The sequence below is a fragment of the Portunus trituberculatus genome, chromosome 39, assembly GCF_017591435.1.
Source record: "Portunus trituberculatus isolate SZX2019 chromosome 39, ASM1759143v1, whole genome shotgun sequence".
NCBI classification, from domain to species: domain Eukaryota; kingdom Metazoa; phylum Arthropoda; class Malacostraca; order Decapoda; family Portunidae; genus Portunus; species Portunus trituberculatus.
This window is the reverse complement of record NC_059293.1, coordinates 6042373-6059872: the sequence shown is the minus strand read 5'-3', so window position 1 is coordinate 6059872 and position 17500 is coordinate 6042373.

The following is a 17500-nucleotide window of genomic DNA, read 5'->3' as shown; positions in this document are numbered from 1 at the left end:
TTTAAGCGACGGTACACTTGGATATCTGAAATCGATTTATGTATCACGAAGCAGACGCGTATACACTTAGTGACAGATGTACAAGTACGTCAGGACATTCGTGGGTCTGACCATGCGCTACTGTGTGTTACTATGGACGTTGACACCCGTACAACAGTGACACAGGGTCAATTACTACAGAGAGCAGCTGCACTTGGAAATTCACACCATGAAATGAAGGAGCGTCACGGACTTCTAAAGAGTGTCTGTTACAAAGATGTTAATGTTGAGGGCCTGATGACTGCGCTTCAGGAGGTGGCACCACCAGAAATATCGGCAGATGAGGATGTGGACGTGAACGCTATGCTCAGGGAAGGCTGCCGAGTGGTGTTGGAGGCAGCCGTCAACCACGCCACGCGGCGCCACACAGCATGCCACGCGTGGGACGAGGGGCATCCACGATGGAGGAGACTACTAGACACCAAGGACTCGAAGCTTATATGGAAGTCAGTAAACTGGAAAGGTGACATTGTGAATGATTGTGTAGAGATGCCAAGTGAACAACAATTTAAAGTGCATTTTGAAGAATTACTAAATGCAGCAGACTCAGGAATGCTTGAAAATATAGAAATGGAGAATTTACCTTACATTCCTGTATTGGATGACCCGTTTACACCAAATGAATTAGAGCAAACTTTGAATGGCATGAATGTAATGAAAAGTTATAGCCGTTTGTGTCCAGGCATTGTTAGAAGGTTACCCGCGTCATGGTTAATATTCTTCCTCACCGTCTTCAATGTGGGAGTTACCCTCTTGTTTGGTGTTTCAGTAGATTAGTAGTGCTGTTTAAGTCAGGGAATAAAATGTTATGTGGTAATTATAGAGGCATTAGTGTTATGGATACGCTTGCAAAGATATATGACACATTAATACTTAACAGGCTAAGGCTGTGGTGTAATGTGAATAAATGTCAAGCGGGTGCGCAGGAAAGAAGAGGGTGCATTGACCAGATTATAAGTCTGAGACTCTTATGTGACTAGCTATGCAGTGTATAAAAAGATAAAATTGTATGTGCTGTTTGTTGACTTTAGTAAGGTATATGATAGAGTGCCCCGTTCAAAGCTCACAGATTGCCTTAAGACATTAGGTTGTGGAGCAACTATGGTGAAAACAATACGAAATATGTATTTGTGTACTAAAAATGTATTCAAGTCAGCAACTATAGATGCTTCTGTTGGAGTGAGGCAAGGGGCTCCATCAAGTTGCCTGCTGTTCATTATGTATGTGGACCGTATGGTGCGCATGCTAAAAACAAATGTAAGAGATGACGATTTTCTGGGCAGTGTGCATGCGTTATTACTGATGGACGATATGGTGATACTAGCGACTAACCGGGAAATGTGTGAACGGAAACTCTCTGTTGTCTCAATTTTATCATGAAAGTGGAATGGTGGTTAACGAAAAGAAAACATTTTTTTGTGTGAGATAAATGGCCAAGAATGTGATAAACGTTGTTTGACAAATGAGGGGGTGCGAGTTGAATATGTTTCTGAATATTTGTATCTCGGTTCATGGTTCACAGACTCTGGGAAAAGTGAAGTAGCGGTGGCACGTCATGAAGCAGCGGCAGAAGCAGTGGTCAATAAGATTTCCATTTTTTTGTGCAGGCAATACCACAATGCCCTTTATATACAAAAAATTGGTTTTTGATGCAGCAGTAGTATCAACATTACTGTACAGCTGTGAATCATGGCTCACAGGGAAAACCAAAGGTATTGAAAAACAGTATAACACACTGGTGAAGTGTCTGCTGGGCGTTAGGAAGAACACGAGCGTAAATTTGTGTATGTTGGAAGCAGGCATTCCTCCCGTCCAGTCAATAATTCAACAAAAGAGGGTGTCCTTCATTCAGATCAAACGTAGGCATGATAATTTAGATGAACCCTTCCATCTTGTGTACGGATTTTGCAGGGAGGCAAACACACCTGGCTTCAGATTTCTCGAAAGAGGTGTCGAGGATATAAACACGGATCCGTTAGAAAAAATAAGATCTTACATACGGGAAAAGGCTCCAGGAGCATCGAACGAACATGAACCCGACCATGACAGTGCACCCAGTATACACCAGCAGCGTTTACATCCCGGATTTTAAAAGGCAATCATTCACTAGATTAAGCGCAGACTGAGCCCAGACATCAGACTCGGCCTAGACACCGTGCTACAAACACGTGTCCTGCGCTCTGTCCTTCAGCCACCTCTGTGTGGACTTTTTGTACGCCCATCAGGCTTAGGCATTAGCTAAATAAAGTTAGGATTCCCACTGCCCAGTGTTTTTAGATTTGCCTCTTCACTGTCCTCTCCTTAGCGGCAACAGAGGTGTCTGTTGCCAGGTCGTCAGATTGTCTTTCCTCTCTCACCTACGGAGGATCCACCTCAGTGAGCGTGCTTTTGGGGTGAAGTAACACCGTCTGGCCCCCCTAGAGTGGTTTGGCAGGACAATCTGACATTAGGTAACTCCTCCCTGACCACGTCCCACTTGTGTCCCGCTCCCCTCCTGTAGGAGGGGGGTGTACCCCCCCTCCATGCCTGACGGACCTTCCTGCCCTCCTCCTGTAAGGGGAAGGGAGGACACTTATAGTACCCAACGCCAACAAAAAACACCAATCACAACAGTTACAAAACACAGGAATATTACATATTTTCAGCATACTGTTTTATCTCTTTTCAGTACAAAAATTATGCATATCAAACACTGTTCTGTATTTCCATATAAATGAAAGAAAATAAAGAATTTAACTGCAAAAAACATTCTGTGAAATTTCAATTATTTTTTTCCTGATTTTAATTGGTATTTTTTTTCTTTTTTGGCTTTAAAAATCTGGATTTCTGGCCTTTTGAGAGTATTAAGAGCCGAATTAATGGGTTTATATATATATATATATATATATATATATATATATATATATATATATATATATATATATATATATATATATATATATATATATATATATATATATATATATATATATATATATATATATATATATATATATATATATATATATATATATATATATATATATATATATATATATATATATATATATATATATATATATATATATATATATATATATATATATATATATATATATATATATATATATATATATATATATATATATATATATATATATATATATATATATATATATATATATATATATATATATATATATATATATATATATATATATATATATATATATATATATATATATATATATATATATATATATATATATATATATATATATATATATATATATATATATATATATATATATATATATATATATATATATATATATATATATATATATATATATATATATATATATATATATATATATATATATATATATATATATATATATATATATATATATATATATATATATATATATATATATATATATATATATATATATATATATATATATATATATATATATATATATATATATATATATATATATATATATATATATATATATATATATATATATATATATATATATATATATATATATATATATATATATATATATATATATATATATATATATATATATATACACAGGCAACCCCATTTAACGAAGGGTTACGTTCTAAAAACACTTCGTTAAGCGAAACTTCGTTAAGCGAACCGATTATAACAAGTTTAACCCCTGATTTGAACTTCCATTGAGAGTAAGCAAAGTGAGAGTGCATCATAATACTGTAAAAGGTTTAATGAAAGTAAAAATTATGAAGTTAAACATTTAGGTAGTTTAGTTTATGTCATTATAATGTACACTAATGTATGTATGTACGTAACTTTATAATGTTGATGATCTTAACTTTATGAAGGGAGGGAGAGTGAAACGGGAAATACACTAACCGGCAACCTGTGGAATGTAAACAAAGTGCACATCATGGTACTGCATACAAAACTTATGTGCCATATTTCCATAAGGTTTTCCATTTTATCCATTGTAGAGTCACGAGTTCTAGTGGTTCTTTTAGCTTGCAAGGAAGATGAGGTCTCACTAGCCTTCTTAATAGAGTCTCTTGACTTGAAAATAGTAGACAGTAGATGGAATCAAGCCATGGTGGGAAGCAATGTTATTAGTTTTCTGGCCCTTCTCTTGTCTGTGAATAATACCCAGCTTCACTTCGAGAGTAAGACATTTCCTGGTCTTCTTAGGAACGTTAGGCCACATTGCAGGGGGTTTTGGTGGTAAGTTGAACTAAGGAAGATAAGCTGCTGGTGACTCTGTTATGTTTTGACTGGGCAGTGAGTGGTGCGTGAGATCTTGATCTTGATCTTGATGCTACAGGTGACACAGAATTTCTTCTGAGTCAGGCCTTTGTATCGGCAGAGGCTGTGTTGTCCACGAGAGGCTAGATCTTGATCTTTATTCTACAGGTGTCTAAGGATTTCTCCTGAGGCAGCTCCTGATGTATTTAAAAGCCTGTTAGCTTCCATGATACAGTGGGGCTTTTAAAATTTGAAAAAAAATACCTGGATAAAACTTCGTTAAAGTGAGTTTGGTGTTCGTTAAACGAGCAGATGGTAGTAAAATTAAACCTTCGTTGTGTGAACCTTCGTTAAACGGGGATTGCCTGTGTGTGTGTGTATATATATATATATATATATATATATATATATATATATATATATATATATATATATATATATATATATATATATATATATATATATATATATATATATATATATATATATATATATATATATATATATATATATATATATATATATATATATATATATATATATATATATATATATATATATATATATATATATATATATATATATATATATATATATATATATATATATTTTTTTTTTTTTTTTTTTTTTACATTACAAGGGCACCGGCCAAGGGAAAACAAAGCGCTGCAAAAAAAAAAATCCCGCTGGTTGCCAGGCCCTGTTAAGAAGAAAGTAGGAGAAAGAGAAAAAACAAAAAAATCTAAAAGGAGGGTCCAGTTAACGTAAGAGGTGTCTTGACACTCCTCTTTTGAAAGAGTTTAAGTCATAGGCAGGTGGAAATACAGACACAGGTAGAGAGTTCCAGAGTTTACCAGTGTAGGGAATGAAGGAGTGAAGATACTGGTTAACTCTTGCATTAGGAAGATGGACAGAATAGGGATGAGAAGAAGTAGAGAGTCTTGTGCAGCGAGGCCGCAGGAGGGGGAAGGCATGCAGTTAGCAAGTTCAGAAGAGCAGACAGCATGAAAACAGCGGTAGAAGACAGATAAAGATGCAACATTGCGGCGGTGACTTAAAGAATCAAGACAGTCAGTTAGAGGAGAAGAGTTGATAAGACGAAAAGCTTTAGATTCCACCTTGTTTAGTAAAGCTGTGTGTGGATCCCCCAGACATGAGAGCCATACTCCATACACGGGCGGATAAGGCCCTGTACAGAGCAAGCAGCTGGGAGGGAGAGAAAATGGACGAAGACGCCACAGGACACCTAACTTCTTGGAAGCTGATTTAGCAAGAGTAGAGATGTGAAATTTCCAGTTTAGATTTTTAGTGAAGGATAGACCGAGTGTGTTTAATGTAGAGGAGAGGGAAGTTGAGTGTTATTGAAGAAGAGAGGATAGTTGTCTGGAAGGTTATGTCGAGTAGATAGTTGTAGAAATTGAGTTTTTGAGGCATTGAACAAAACCAGGTTTTCTCTGCCCCAATCAGAAACAAGTGAAAGATCAGAAGTTAGGCGTCCTATAGCATCTCGCCTTGAGTCATTTAATTGTTGTTGGGTTGGGCGTCTGTTGAACGCTGTTGAATAATGCAAGGTGGTATCATCAGCATAGGAGTGGATAGGGCATTGAGTCAGATTTAGGAGATCATTGATGAATAATAGAAAGAGAGTGGGTGATAGGACAGAACCCTGTGGAACACCACTGTTGATAGTTTTAGGGAAGAACAGTGACCGTCTACTACAGCAGCAATAGAACGATCGGAAAGGAAACTGGAGATGAAGGTACAGAGAGAAGGATAGAATCCGTAGGAGGGTAGTTTAGAAATTAAAGATTTGTGCCAGACTCTATCGAAGGCTTTCGATATGTCAAGGCCGACAGCAAAGGTTTCACCGAAGTCCCTAAAAGAGGATGACCAAGATTCAGTTAGGAAAGTAAGAAGATCACCAGTAGATCTGCCTTTACGGAAACCATACTGGCAATCAGAGAGAAGGTTGTGAGCTGATAGATGCCTCATTATCTTCCTATTAAGGATAGACTCAAAGGCTTTAGAAAGGCAGGAAATCAAAGCTATAGGGCGGTAGTTAGAAGGATTGGAGTGGTCACCTTTTTTAGGGACAGGTTGAATGTGAGCAAACTTCCAGCAAGAAGGATAAATAGATGAAAGAGTTTGACCAGGCAGTGAGCGAGTTCGGAAGCACAGTTTTTGAGAACAACAGGAGGGACTCCATCCGGACCGTAAGCCTTCCGAGAATCAAGGCCAGAGAGGGCCAGGAAAACGTCTTTATAAAGAATTTTAATTTTAGGGATGAAGTAGTCAGAGGGTGGAGGAGTAGGAGGAATATGCCCAGAATCATCCAAAGTTGAGTTGGTAGCAAAGGTTTGAGCGAAGAGTTCAGCTTTAGAAAAGAAGAGACAGCTGTAGAGCCATCTGGATGAAGTAAAGGAGGGAAAGACGAAGAAGTAAAGTTGTTAGAGATATTATTGGCTAGATGCCAGAAATCTCGAGAGGAGTTAGAATTGGAAAGACTTTGACATTTTCTATTGATGAAAGAGTTTTAGTAAGTTGGAGAATAGATTTGGCATGATTACGGGCAGAAATATATAGGGCATGAGTTTCAGCAGTTGGATGGCTACGGAACCGTTTGTGAGCCGCCTCTCTATCATTGACAGCACGAGAACAAGCAGAGTTAAACCAAGGCTTTTTAGCTTTAGGGTTAGAGAAAGTATGAGGAATGTATAGCTCCATGCCAGAGATAATCACCTCTGTTATGCGCTCGGCACAAAGAGAAGGATCTCTGACATGAAAACAATAATCATCCCAAGGAAATCAGAATAGTACTGCCTTAGTTCCTCCCACTTAGCAGAGTTAAAATGCCAGAAGCACCTCCGCTTAGGCGGGTCCTGAGGCTGCACTGGAGTGATAGAACTGGTAACGGAAATTAGATTGTGGTCGGAGGAGCCCAACGGAGAGGAAAGTTTAACAGAGTAAGCAGAAGGGTTGGAGGTTAGGAAAAGATCAAGAATGTTGGGCGTGTCTCCAAGGCGGTCAGGAATACGGGTAGGGAACTGCACTAGCTGCTCTAGGTCATGAAGGATAGCAAAGTTGAAGGTTTGTTCACCAGGTTGGTCAGTGAAAGAAGATGAAAGCCAAAGCTGGTGGTGAACATTGAAATCCCTAAAATGGAGATCTCAGCAAAGGAAAGTGAGATAAGATGTGCTCCACCTTGGAAGTCAAATAGTCAAAGAATTTTACATAGTCAGAGGAATTAGGTGAGAGGTATACAGCACAGATGATATATATATATATATATATATATATATATATATATATATATATATATATATATATATATATATATATATATATATATATATATATATATATATATATATATATATATATATATATATATATATATATATATATATATATATATATATATATATATATATATATATATATATATATATATATATATATATATATATATATATATATATATATATATATATATATATATATATATATATATATATATATATATATATATATATATATATATATATATATATATATATATATATATATATATATATATATATATATATATATATATATATATATATATATATATATATATATATATATATATATATATATATATATATATATATATATATATATATATATATATATATATATATACAGGCAACCCATGTTTAACGAAGGGGTTACGTTCCTAAAATACACTTCGTTAAGCGAAACTTCGTTAAGCGAACCGATTATAACAAGTTTAACCCCTGATTTGAACTTCCATTGAGAGTAAGCAAAGTGAGAGTGCATCATAATACTGTAAAAGGTTTAATGAAAGTAAAAATTATGAAGTTAAACATTTAGGTAGTTTAGTTTATGTCATTATAATGTACACTAATGTATGTATGTACGTAACTTTATAATGTTGATGGTCTTAACTTAATGAAGGGAGGGAGAGTGAAACGGGAAATACACTAACCGGCAACCTGTGGAATGTAAACAAAGTGCGCATCATGGTACTGCATTCAAAACGTATGTACCATATTTCCACAAGGTTTTCCATTTTATCCATTGTAGAGTCACGAGTTCTAGAGGTTCTTTTAGCTTGCAAGGAAGATGATGTCTCACTAGCCTTCTTAATAGAGTCTCTTGCCCTTGAAAATAGTAGACAGTAGATGGAATCAAGCCATGGTGGGAAGCAATGTTATTAGTTTTCTGGCCCTTCTCTTGTCTGTGAATAATACCCAGCTTCACTTCGAGAGTAAGACATTTCCTGGTCTTCTTAGGAACGTTAGGCTACATTGCAGGGGGTTTTGGTGGTAAGTTGAACTAAGGAAGATAAGCTGCTGGTGACGCTGTTATGTTTTGACTGGGCAGTGAGTTGTGCGTGTGATCTTGATCTTGATCTTGATGCTACAAGTGACACAGAATTTCTTCTGAGTCAGGCCTTTGTATCGGCAGAGCCTGTGTTGTCCACGACAGGCTTGATCTTGATATTTATTCTACAGGTGTCTCAGGATTTCTCCTGAAGCATCTCCTGATGTATTTAAAAGCCTGTCAGCTTGCATGATACAGTGGGGTTTTCAAATTTTGAAAAAAATTACTTGGATAAAACTTCGTTAAAGTGAGTTTGGTGTTCGTTAAACGAGCAGATGCTGGTAAAATTAAACCTTCGTTGTGTGAACCTTTGTTAAACGGGGATTGCCTGTGTGTGTGTATATATATATATATATATATATATATATATATATATATATATATATATATATATATATATATATATATATATATATATATATATATATATATATATATATATATATATATATATATATATATATATATATATATATATATATATATATATATATATATATATATATATATATATATATATATATATATATATATATATATATATATATATATATATATATATATATATATATATATATATATATATATATATATATATATATATATATATATATATATATATATATATATATATATATATATATATATATATATATATATATATATATATATATATATATATATATATATATATATATATATATATATATATATATATATATATATATATATATATATATATATATATATATATATATATATATATATATATATATATATATATATATATATATATATATATATATATATATATATATATATATATATATATATATATATATATATATATATATATATATATATATATATATATATATATATATGCATTTTCTGCCTGGCTCCACCTGGGCCACACCATACTCCTCCCTTGCACTGCCTACGTCTGTCTCCTGGCCCCTTCTGCCCGTGCTGTAAAGACTACCCCTGAGGCCATGGAACATTACCTGATTCAGTGCCCTTCATTTCACTCTCAACATATTGCACTAAACTCCCGGCTTTCCGCCCTGGTCATCATAACACTGGAAATGACCAATCACACTCCTGGCGGCCTCGAGCGTCCACCCTTCCTGGCAACCTGCTGTCCTTCGCCTTACTTGTGCCTTCTTAAGACAGACTGGCCAGCTACCACGCCTGTGATACCCACACACGACTATCCCAGGGCTCATAAGGATCCATTGATCTTCGTGGCCTCTTTTGGTCTTCCTCAAGAAGGTACATTCCCCCCAGATGGGAACCGCCTTGTCGTGGTGGGGGACTTGCGTCCCCCTGTGATCTGGCGAGCTAGGCTAGAGGGGGCTTAGGCCCCTGCTCTGCCCTTTCGAGGGGGAGAGGGCTACCCATGCTAGTAAGGTCGCCAGTGAGGGGCCAGACTAAATGGTTCCTACGTAAGCTGCCAGTGGACCAGCAGAGCCACCCGTTGGAAGGATCGCCCAATAAGAGCCGTCCTGTGCTGGATGGTTGGGTATCCAGGCTGGGATGCCTTGGGAGGGGGGTCTCAGCTCTGTCGTGGACAAACATTCGTATCATGTGGGGCCTTTTTAAAACGACTGGTCCGCATGGGGACGAGGTACCCGTCCACGGCAGCCAGCGCTCCTCCCATTGTAGTCCCAGTAGGTGGTTTCCTTGCCCTGGAGCCAATTTTTGTGTAACTTTTTTTATGGGGAAACACAAAAACTTTCAGGTTCTCGTGAGGTGGCTGACCTGGCCCGCGAGACGTCATCTTCAGGTCTGAGTGGGAAGGAGGATTCCCCTCCACAAGGGCCTCCCACAGCAGTCTCCTGTTCTGGGAGTTCTTCTGAGGGACGCATTTCTGCTGCATATGACTCCTTTTGATGGTAAATGTTAATCCATCATTTTCCTATCACGCCTTGCACTCACTTCTCAAGGTGTATGGCACGGTTGTTCGCATTCGACTTGTTTATGATAAGGACTTTCCTTCTAACCGCTGCTATGTGACGTTTCTGTCATGTGATGAAGCCCGTTTGGCTTATGAACATGTAGCATCTCTGCCCCTTGCCGGCTCTGGCTTTAAAACTGAATTTCTCCAGTCACGTAATATTTCAGACAGTGACATGGATTACATCCCAAATGTTTTTGAAAACTATTTAGAGAATTCAGTTCCAGAAGTCCGCCAGATCCCGCCTCCACGTTGGTTTGTGGCGTACTACAGAAATGGGCGCGGGAATTTCATCCATGCCTCCCGGTACCTGTCCAAAGAGATCGGCACGATTCCTGAGGGAAACCTCAAGAAGTATGGTAAGGGAGTGCTTGTGCGAGCGAAAGATATCACGCAGGCAAGGATGTTGCAACATCTACCATGTCCTTCTGACAGCATGTTTGAGACTATTAAGGCACATCCCACCTTTAATTACAGTAAAGGTTGTGTGTACAGTCAGGATCTTTATGAATTTCCTGACGAGGAAATACTAGCAATGTGTCCTAGCTCAGTCCAAAAGGTGACTAAGATGAGGAACTCCTCCAACATGGTCCTTCTCACCTTTTTTGGTTCCACCCTCCCTGACCGTGTTAATATCGGTCCTATCAATCTTAGGGTGAGGCGTTTTGTTTCTCGCCCTCTTCAGTGTTTCTCATGCTATGGGTACGGTCACGGTAAAAGCTCCTGTAAGGAAGCTTCTCGATGTGGTAATTGCTCTGCACTAGACTCACATTCTGAGGAGCATTGCAATGCTGCTGCTTATTGTTTCCATTGCCGTGATGCTCACCAGGTACGTTCCAGGCAATGCCCTAGGTATCGCCTGGAGCAGGACATTTTACAGCTTGCTAACAGTCAGTTCATCAGCCTTGGTAGCGTCCGCCGCGAACTCCTGTACCGCCAGAAGGACGGTACTGGTGCGACATCCTATGCTTCATTGGCCGCTCGCTCTTCAGCTGAGTCTGCCGGTCCGAAGACAACTCCTCCTGCTACCTCTCGCTCTGTTGGGGCGGGTGGTCCTGCTCATTTGGCCAATAGGTTTGCCCTTTTGTCCGACGACTCAGTTCAGTCATCTCTTAGAAGTGACGAGAATAATACGGACTTGACCAATGTCACCCATGTAGTGGATGTCCATTTGCCCCTGTATCGCCTAAGCCTTTGAAGGGCCTGACCAAACGGCACCGCGGCTCTGCGGAGTCGATAGATTTAGCTCAGCCTAAACAATCTAAGGTTTCTCCCGGTGCACATGATCGTGAGTCCTCCAGGGACCGCTCTGCAATGGTAGCTCCAGTAGTTTCTGTCCAGCCTTCTGTGACGCCCTCCGTCTCAGATCGGGCTTCTTGTGATGAGGACGGTCTTAGCATGGAGACGTCCGATGATATTGTCACAGCCGTCCCTCGTGGACCACTGCTGTGTCAAAAGTGCAGTCCAGCCTGACCTCGTCCTCCGATGACCGGTAGGAGTGATGATGGTTCGCATCACTCACCGGTAGGCCGAAAGGCTGCGGTCCAACGACCCGGCACATCTCAACTCCCGGTGTCTTCTCGTCGGTTGATTATTTCTAGTCAGGTGAGTCACGGGCAGCCCTTCAAAAGGCTCGCCCGTCCACTGCACCTAAATAGTCATCTTCAAGCTTCTACAGTGGAACTGTAGAGGCCTTCGCGCCTCGTGGGGAACTCCGAGCTTTATTGTCGGAGTTCTCTCCAGCCTGTGTAGCTCTACAAGAGACTATGCTAGGTGATAGTACTTATTCTAGTCCTCCTGGCTATCGTGCCTTTTTAGCACTCCTTTCCCTGACCAGGGCCACCACGGTGGCACAGCTATTCTAGTCCGTCAGGATATACCTGTTGTCCCCTTACAACTTAACTCTCCCATTCAGGAGATTGCTGTTAATGTCTTTATGGGACGATCCTACACCATTTGCAGTTTATATCTCCCTCCTCGGCTTCCTGTCTCCAGGGGTGAGCTTGACGGCCTGGTGCGTCAGCTGACTCCGCCTTTTCTCTTGTTGGGAGATTTTAACGGCCGTCACCCATTGTGGGATGAAGGTGCTAGTAATCCTCGTGGGGTTTTAATCGGTTCTTTTATTGAGGATGAGGGATTGAAGATTTTAAATTCTGGGGATGTTACACATTTCCACAGTCCTACTGGGACTTTTACAGCTATTGATCTTTCTATCTCTACATCTAATTCTTTCCTCGATTTTAATTGGCGGGTCCTACCGGATTTACATGGTAGTGACCACTTTCCTATTTTATTGGAATCTGTGAACTCTGAGCCACAGTCCCGGCCCCCACGCTGGGTTTTAGACAAGGCAGATTGGCCTCGATTCACAGACCTTAGCTCTTTTATCCGTCCGTTGGCTGACTTTTCTACTTGTGCTGAGGCTGTTGATTATTTTACTGATTTTTTTACATTCCGCAGCGTTTCAGACAATCCTTAGGACGTCCGGTCGTTTTACTAAGCGTCCCGTTTCTTGGTGGAGCGCAGCATGCACAAACGTTGTGAAAGAGAAACGGACACCTTTCTCTCGTCTCCAGCGACATCGTGGAGACCCGCAGTGTCTGGACGCTTTTCGACGCTGCCGAGCTCGAGCCCGCCGCGTTTTGAAAGAGGCACAAAGAGCCTCCTGGAAAGCTTATGTATCTTCCATTAACGCCCGCACCCCTCTTACGGATGTCTTTAACAGTCACGCTACGAACTACCGTTCTATATTTTTGACATCCTGGATTTGTAAAGTGTTAGAAAAGATGGTAAATGTAAGACTCATGTGGTACTTGGAGAAAAGATGGTAAATGTATGACTCATGTGGTACTTGGAGAAGGGGAATTACCTGTCATCGGTATAGTACGGCTTCCGAAAGATGAGGTCTTCTACTGATGCTGTTTTATCCCTAGAGTCTTCTATTTGTGAGACCTTCGCTAATCACCACAATCAAGTAACAGTCTTTGACCTGGAGAAGGCCTACGACACGACTTGGTGTCATGGCATTTTACAGTCCTTGTTTAATTTTGGCCTTCGTGGCCACCTTCCTATTTTTATTCAGCAGTTTTTATCCAGGCGTCTTTTACGGGTTCGAGTTGGGAGTGTTCTCTCCGAGGCTACTGCTCTAAATGATGGCGTCCCACAGGGAAGTATTCTTAGTGTTACATTATTCGCAGTCGCAATAAATGGTGTTATTGCTCCTTTTATGTGGACGACTTGTACATCTCTTTTGCTGCTGCTAGGATGTCACTGATTGAGCGCAAGCTCCAACTGGCAATCAATAGGGTGTCCGGTTGGGCCAACATGAACGGCTTTCGATTCTCTAACTCGAAGACCGTAGCCGTGCATTTTTGTCGCAACCGTGGTGTACATCCAGACCCTGATTTATATCTCGCCAATGACGTCTCTCATGCGTGGAGGCGACTCGATGTCTTGGCTTTTTGTTCGACAACCGTCTCACCTGGGTTCCCCATTTCCGTTCTCTTAAGGCGTCTTGTCGACAGGCATTATCCCTTTTTCGGGTTTTTAAGTCACATCTCTTGGGATGCGGACAGGGACACGTTGCTGCTTCCTCACCGTACACTTATACTTCCCAAGCTGGAATACGGCTGTGAGATCTACTCATCCGCAACGGATGCACGGCTACGCACGCTTGATTCCGTGCATCATGCCGGGGTCCGCTTGGCTACGGGTGCATTTCGGACATCTCCAATACCTAGCATACTAGTAAATGCTGGTTTCTGGCCGCTCGACCTCCGGCGCCAGTCTTTGATGCTCCGGTGTTGGTTTCGCACCCACCGTCTTCCTGATTCCGTCCCTTGTCTGTCATTATTGCGGGACTCGTGCTCGCAGGCATATGTCACTCGACCTGGTCTCCCTAAGCCTTTTGGCCATCGAGTTGCAAAGCTCATGGCGGATTTATCAATCGACCCCACTCCTGTGTACTCCTTCCGGCTCCCACGAGTTGGTTATTGGCAGCTTCCTGTTGTGTCATTATGCCCTCCTACCATTGATGGCAAGAAGGATTATCCACCAGCTCTGTCCCACTCACGGTTTTTAGAACACTTTTTTACTCATTCTGATGATATCCCCGTTTTTACTGATGGTTCCAAATCCGACGCTGGCGTTGGATTTAGTGTGGTTTTCCCCTCTTTTTATCGGTGTGGCAGCCTTTCTTCAGTGGCATCCCTCTTTAATGCGGAGCTGTCTTCCATAGTCCTAGCTTTACAGATCATTTTTATTCTCCCGGTTTCGTCTTTTACAATTTTAGTGACTGTCGCAGTGCTCTTACTTCTCTATCTTGCACTATATCTCAAACCCTTTGGTTTTATCAGCCCTGGAGTGGCTATATCTTCTTACCCAACGAGGATATCGTGTTGGGTTCTGTTGGGTCCCTGGTCACGTAGGTATTCCAGGGAATGAACACGCAGATCGCCTCGCTAAAGAGGCAGCAAGTCGCGCTCCATCTCCTGCCCCTGTTCCGTTTCGAGACCTATTTCATTCCATTCGTGTGGCGATTGCAGTAATTTGGCAGAGGAGATGGCTAACGGGTGTTGCCACCTCGAAAATGGGAGAGATCACCACTTCCATTCTCCCTGACTGGACATATACCCATATTCGCGACCGCCGTAAACAGATTGTATTAGCGCGGCTCAGAATCGGTCACACGTATCTTACACAAAGATATTTGTTGACCAGGGACCCTCAACCTTACTGTGATGACTGCCTGGTGCCGCTCACCGTGCGGCACCTTCTGGTCGAGTGCCATAGTCTACCGCGACACCTCTACCGGTGTCGCGGTAGAGATAGCGGTGTCTATTATCTCTCTAAGGTCCTTGGACCAGCATCCCTGTCCTCTGGCCATGATATCTTTAGTTACTTGGGGAAAACTGGCCTTCTCCCCAAACTGTAACTTATATTTTATAATGTGTTTTTTATTGTTTTATTTACTTTAATCGTATTTTTAGATAGCTTTAGTATTATGTTTTAATTGCTTTTAGTTTTTTTCTTATTTATTTATTTTAGTTTTTAATTGCTTTTAGTTCGTTTTTTTTTATTTATGATATCTTCTTTAACATATTGTAGCCGCGCCAGATGACCGTAGATGTTGCGGCGTCTTATGCAAAATCCATACATCAAGAAGGCACAAGTAAGGGGAAGGATAGCAGGTTGCCAGGAGGGGTGGGCGCCTGAGGCTGCCAGGAGGGTGGGCAGGTCGAGTGTTGTGATGGCCAGGGAGGAGAGCCAGGAGCGTAGTGCAGTATGTTCCATGGCTTCAGGGGTAGTCCTACACCAAGGGCAGAAGGAGTCACGAGACAGATGTAGGCGTTGCAAGTAAGCACTGAGCATGGTGTGCCACACGTGAGGGCGGGCGATGACTGATGTGCCTTGTGCTCCTTCTCGTGACTGACTAACTGTTTGAATCTTGTAACGGCGCTCATTCTACCCCGCTGATGGAACCCCCTGTCCCTCACCCCGTTACTACTTGCGACACGTGCGCCATCTGTTAGAAGCTAAGCTCTCCATTGAATTCCTCCAGCACACTCATTGAACCCGTATATCCTTATAGAATCCTTGGTTTCAACTTAGATTAATAGGTGACTTGTATTTTTCAGCTATAGTACTATGTGATTTTTCAGTATTGTTGCTCTAGTCTATTTATAGAGAAATATTAAATGGGAAGGTATTACAGAATTCATTACTATGTTTTTCTTGCATTGCAAAGGTATGAGAAAAAACTTCCCACGCCTCCCTAGCAGGACACTGATGAGTACTACAAGGATAAAGTTAAAGTGAATAGTCCGTTGATCAATAACCTCAAGATTCAACTTAATTTAACCCACCTACTCGACATCGACCAATAACAAAAGAAGAAGCGAGGGAGGAAGTCTTATATGTAATGTGCTATTTCCTGGATTGCCCCGAGGGAACAGTATGTACTTATGCCACACCTCCAAAAACCTGACCCTGATTCCTACAGATATTGGCTATGGATCGACCATGCCATGTCCAATAAAATATTGCAGCAAATTACACCTTGAGTAAGTAGACAGGACACAAAGATGTGGAAGGCACTGGAACCAGGGCTACGTTTGACAATTCCACTGCACTTCATGGACAAAGGGCAGTGGTCGAGGTTATCATTCCGCCCTCATTGGTGTTTGGCAACACCTTGTCTGTTATTTGTGTGATTTGTAGCAATATCGCTTTGCATTCGTCATTGTTGTGATGAGTGACCACGTGGTCATTTTATGATTTATTGCCCTTATCGAGTTGTTTTCGGTCTACACCAGTGGTATTCTTGTCACTCTCTATCTACTATCATTGGAATCATGATGACATTCATCAATAAACCGGCCACTTTTTGTAGTGTTGTCGTAGCTTTATCGACTTATTATCGTATTGCTCGAGTCATTACCGTCCAAGACTACGACCATGCAACGAATATAATGAATGCCATACGATAATCGTAGGAATGTACACCGATAGCGATACGATAAGTTTTTTTTGACGATGAATAGCGAAAGATAAGGGATGCACTATTTTTTCAGGATGAATCGGGAAAAATGCACGACTACCACGATACACCATAGACTGTCACTCAATGTTTCACGACTCCAAGTTTTTTTTACACGATGTTACACGATAGTTGGATTTTTTTTAAATTTATTTCTGCAAGTTATGCTGATTCGTGACGCGGTCGCTTCACATCATGCTGTGTGAGACATGGTCTTTTGAGGCAAAGCAAGATGATGGAAGACTCGGAAGATGCAAGAGCGTGGGCATGAGAGCAAGTCAAGTCTTGCGCTCATAAATGCCACATCCAGCTTTGAAACGAAAATGAGGAT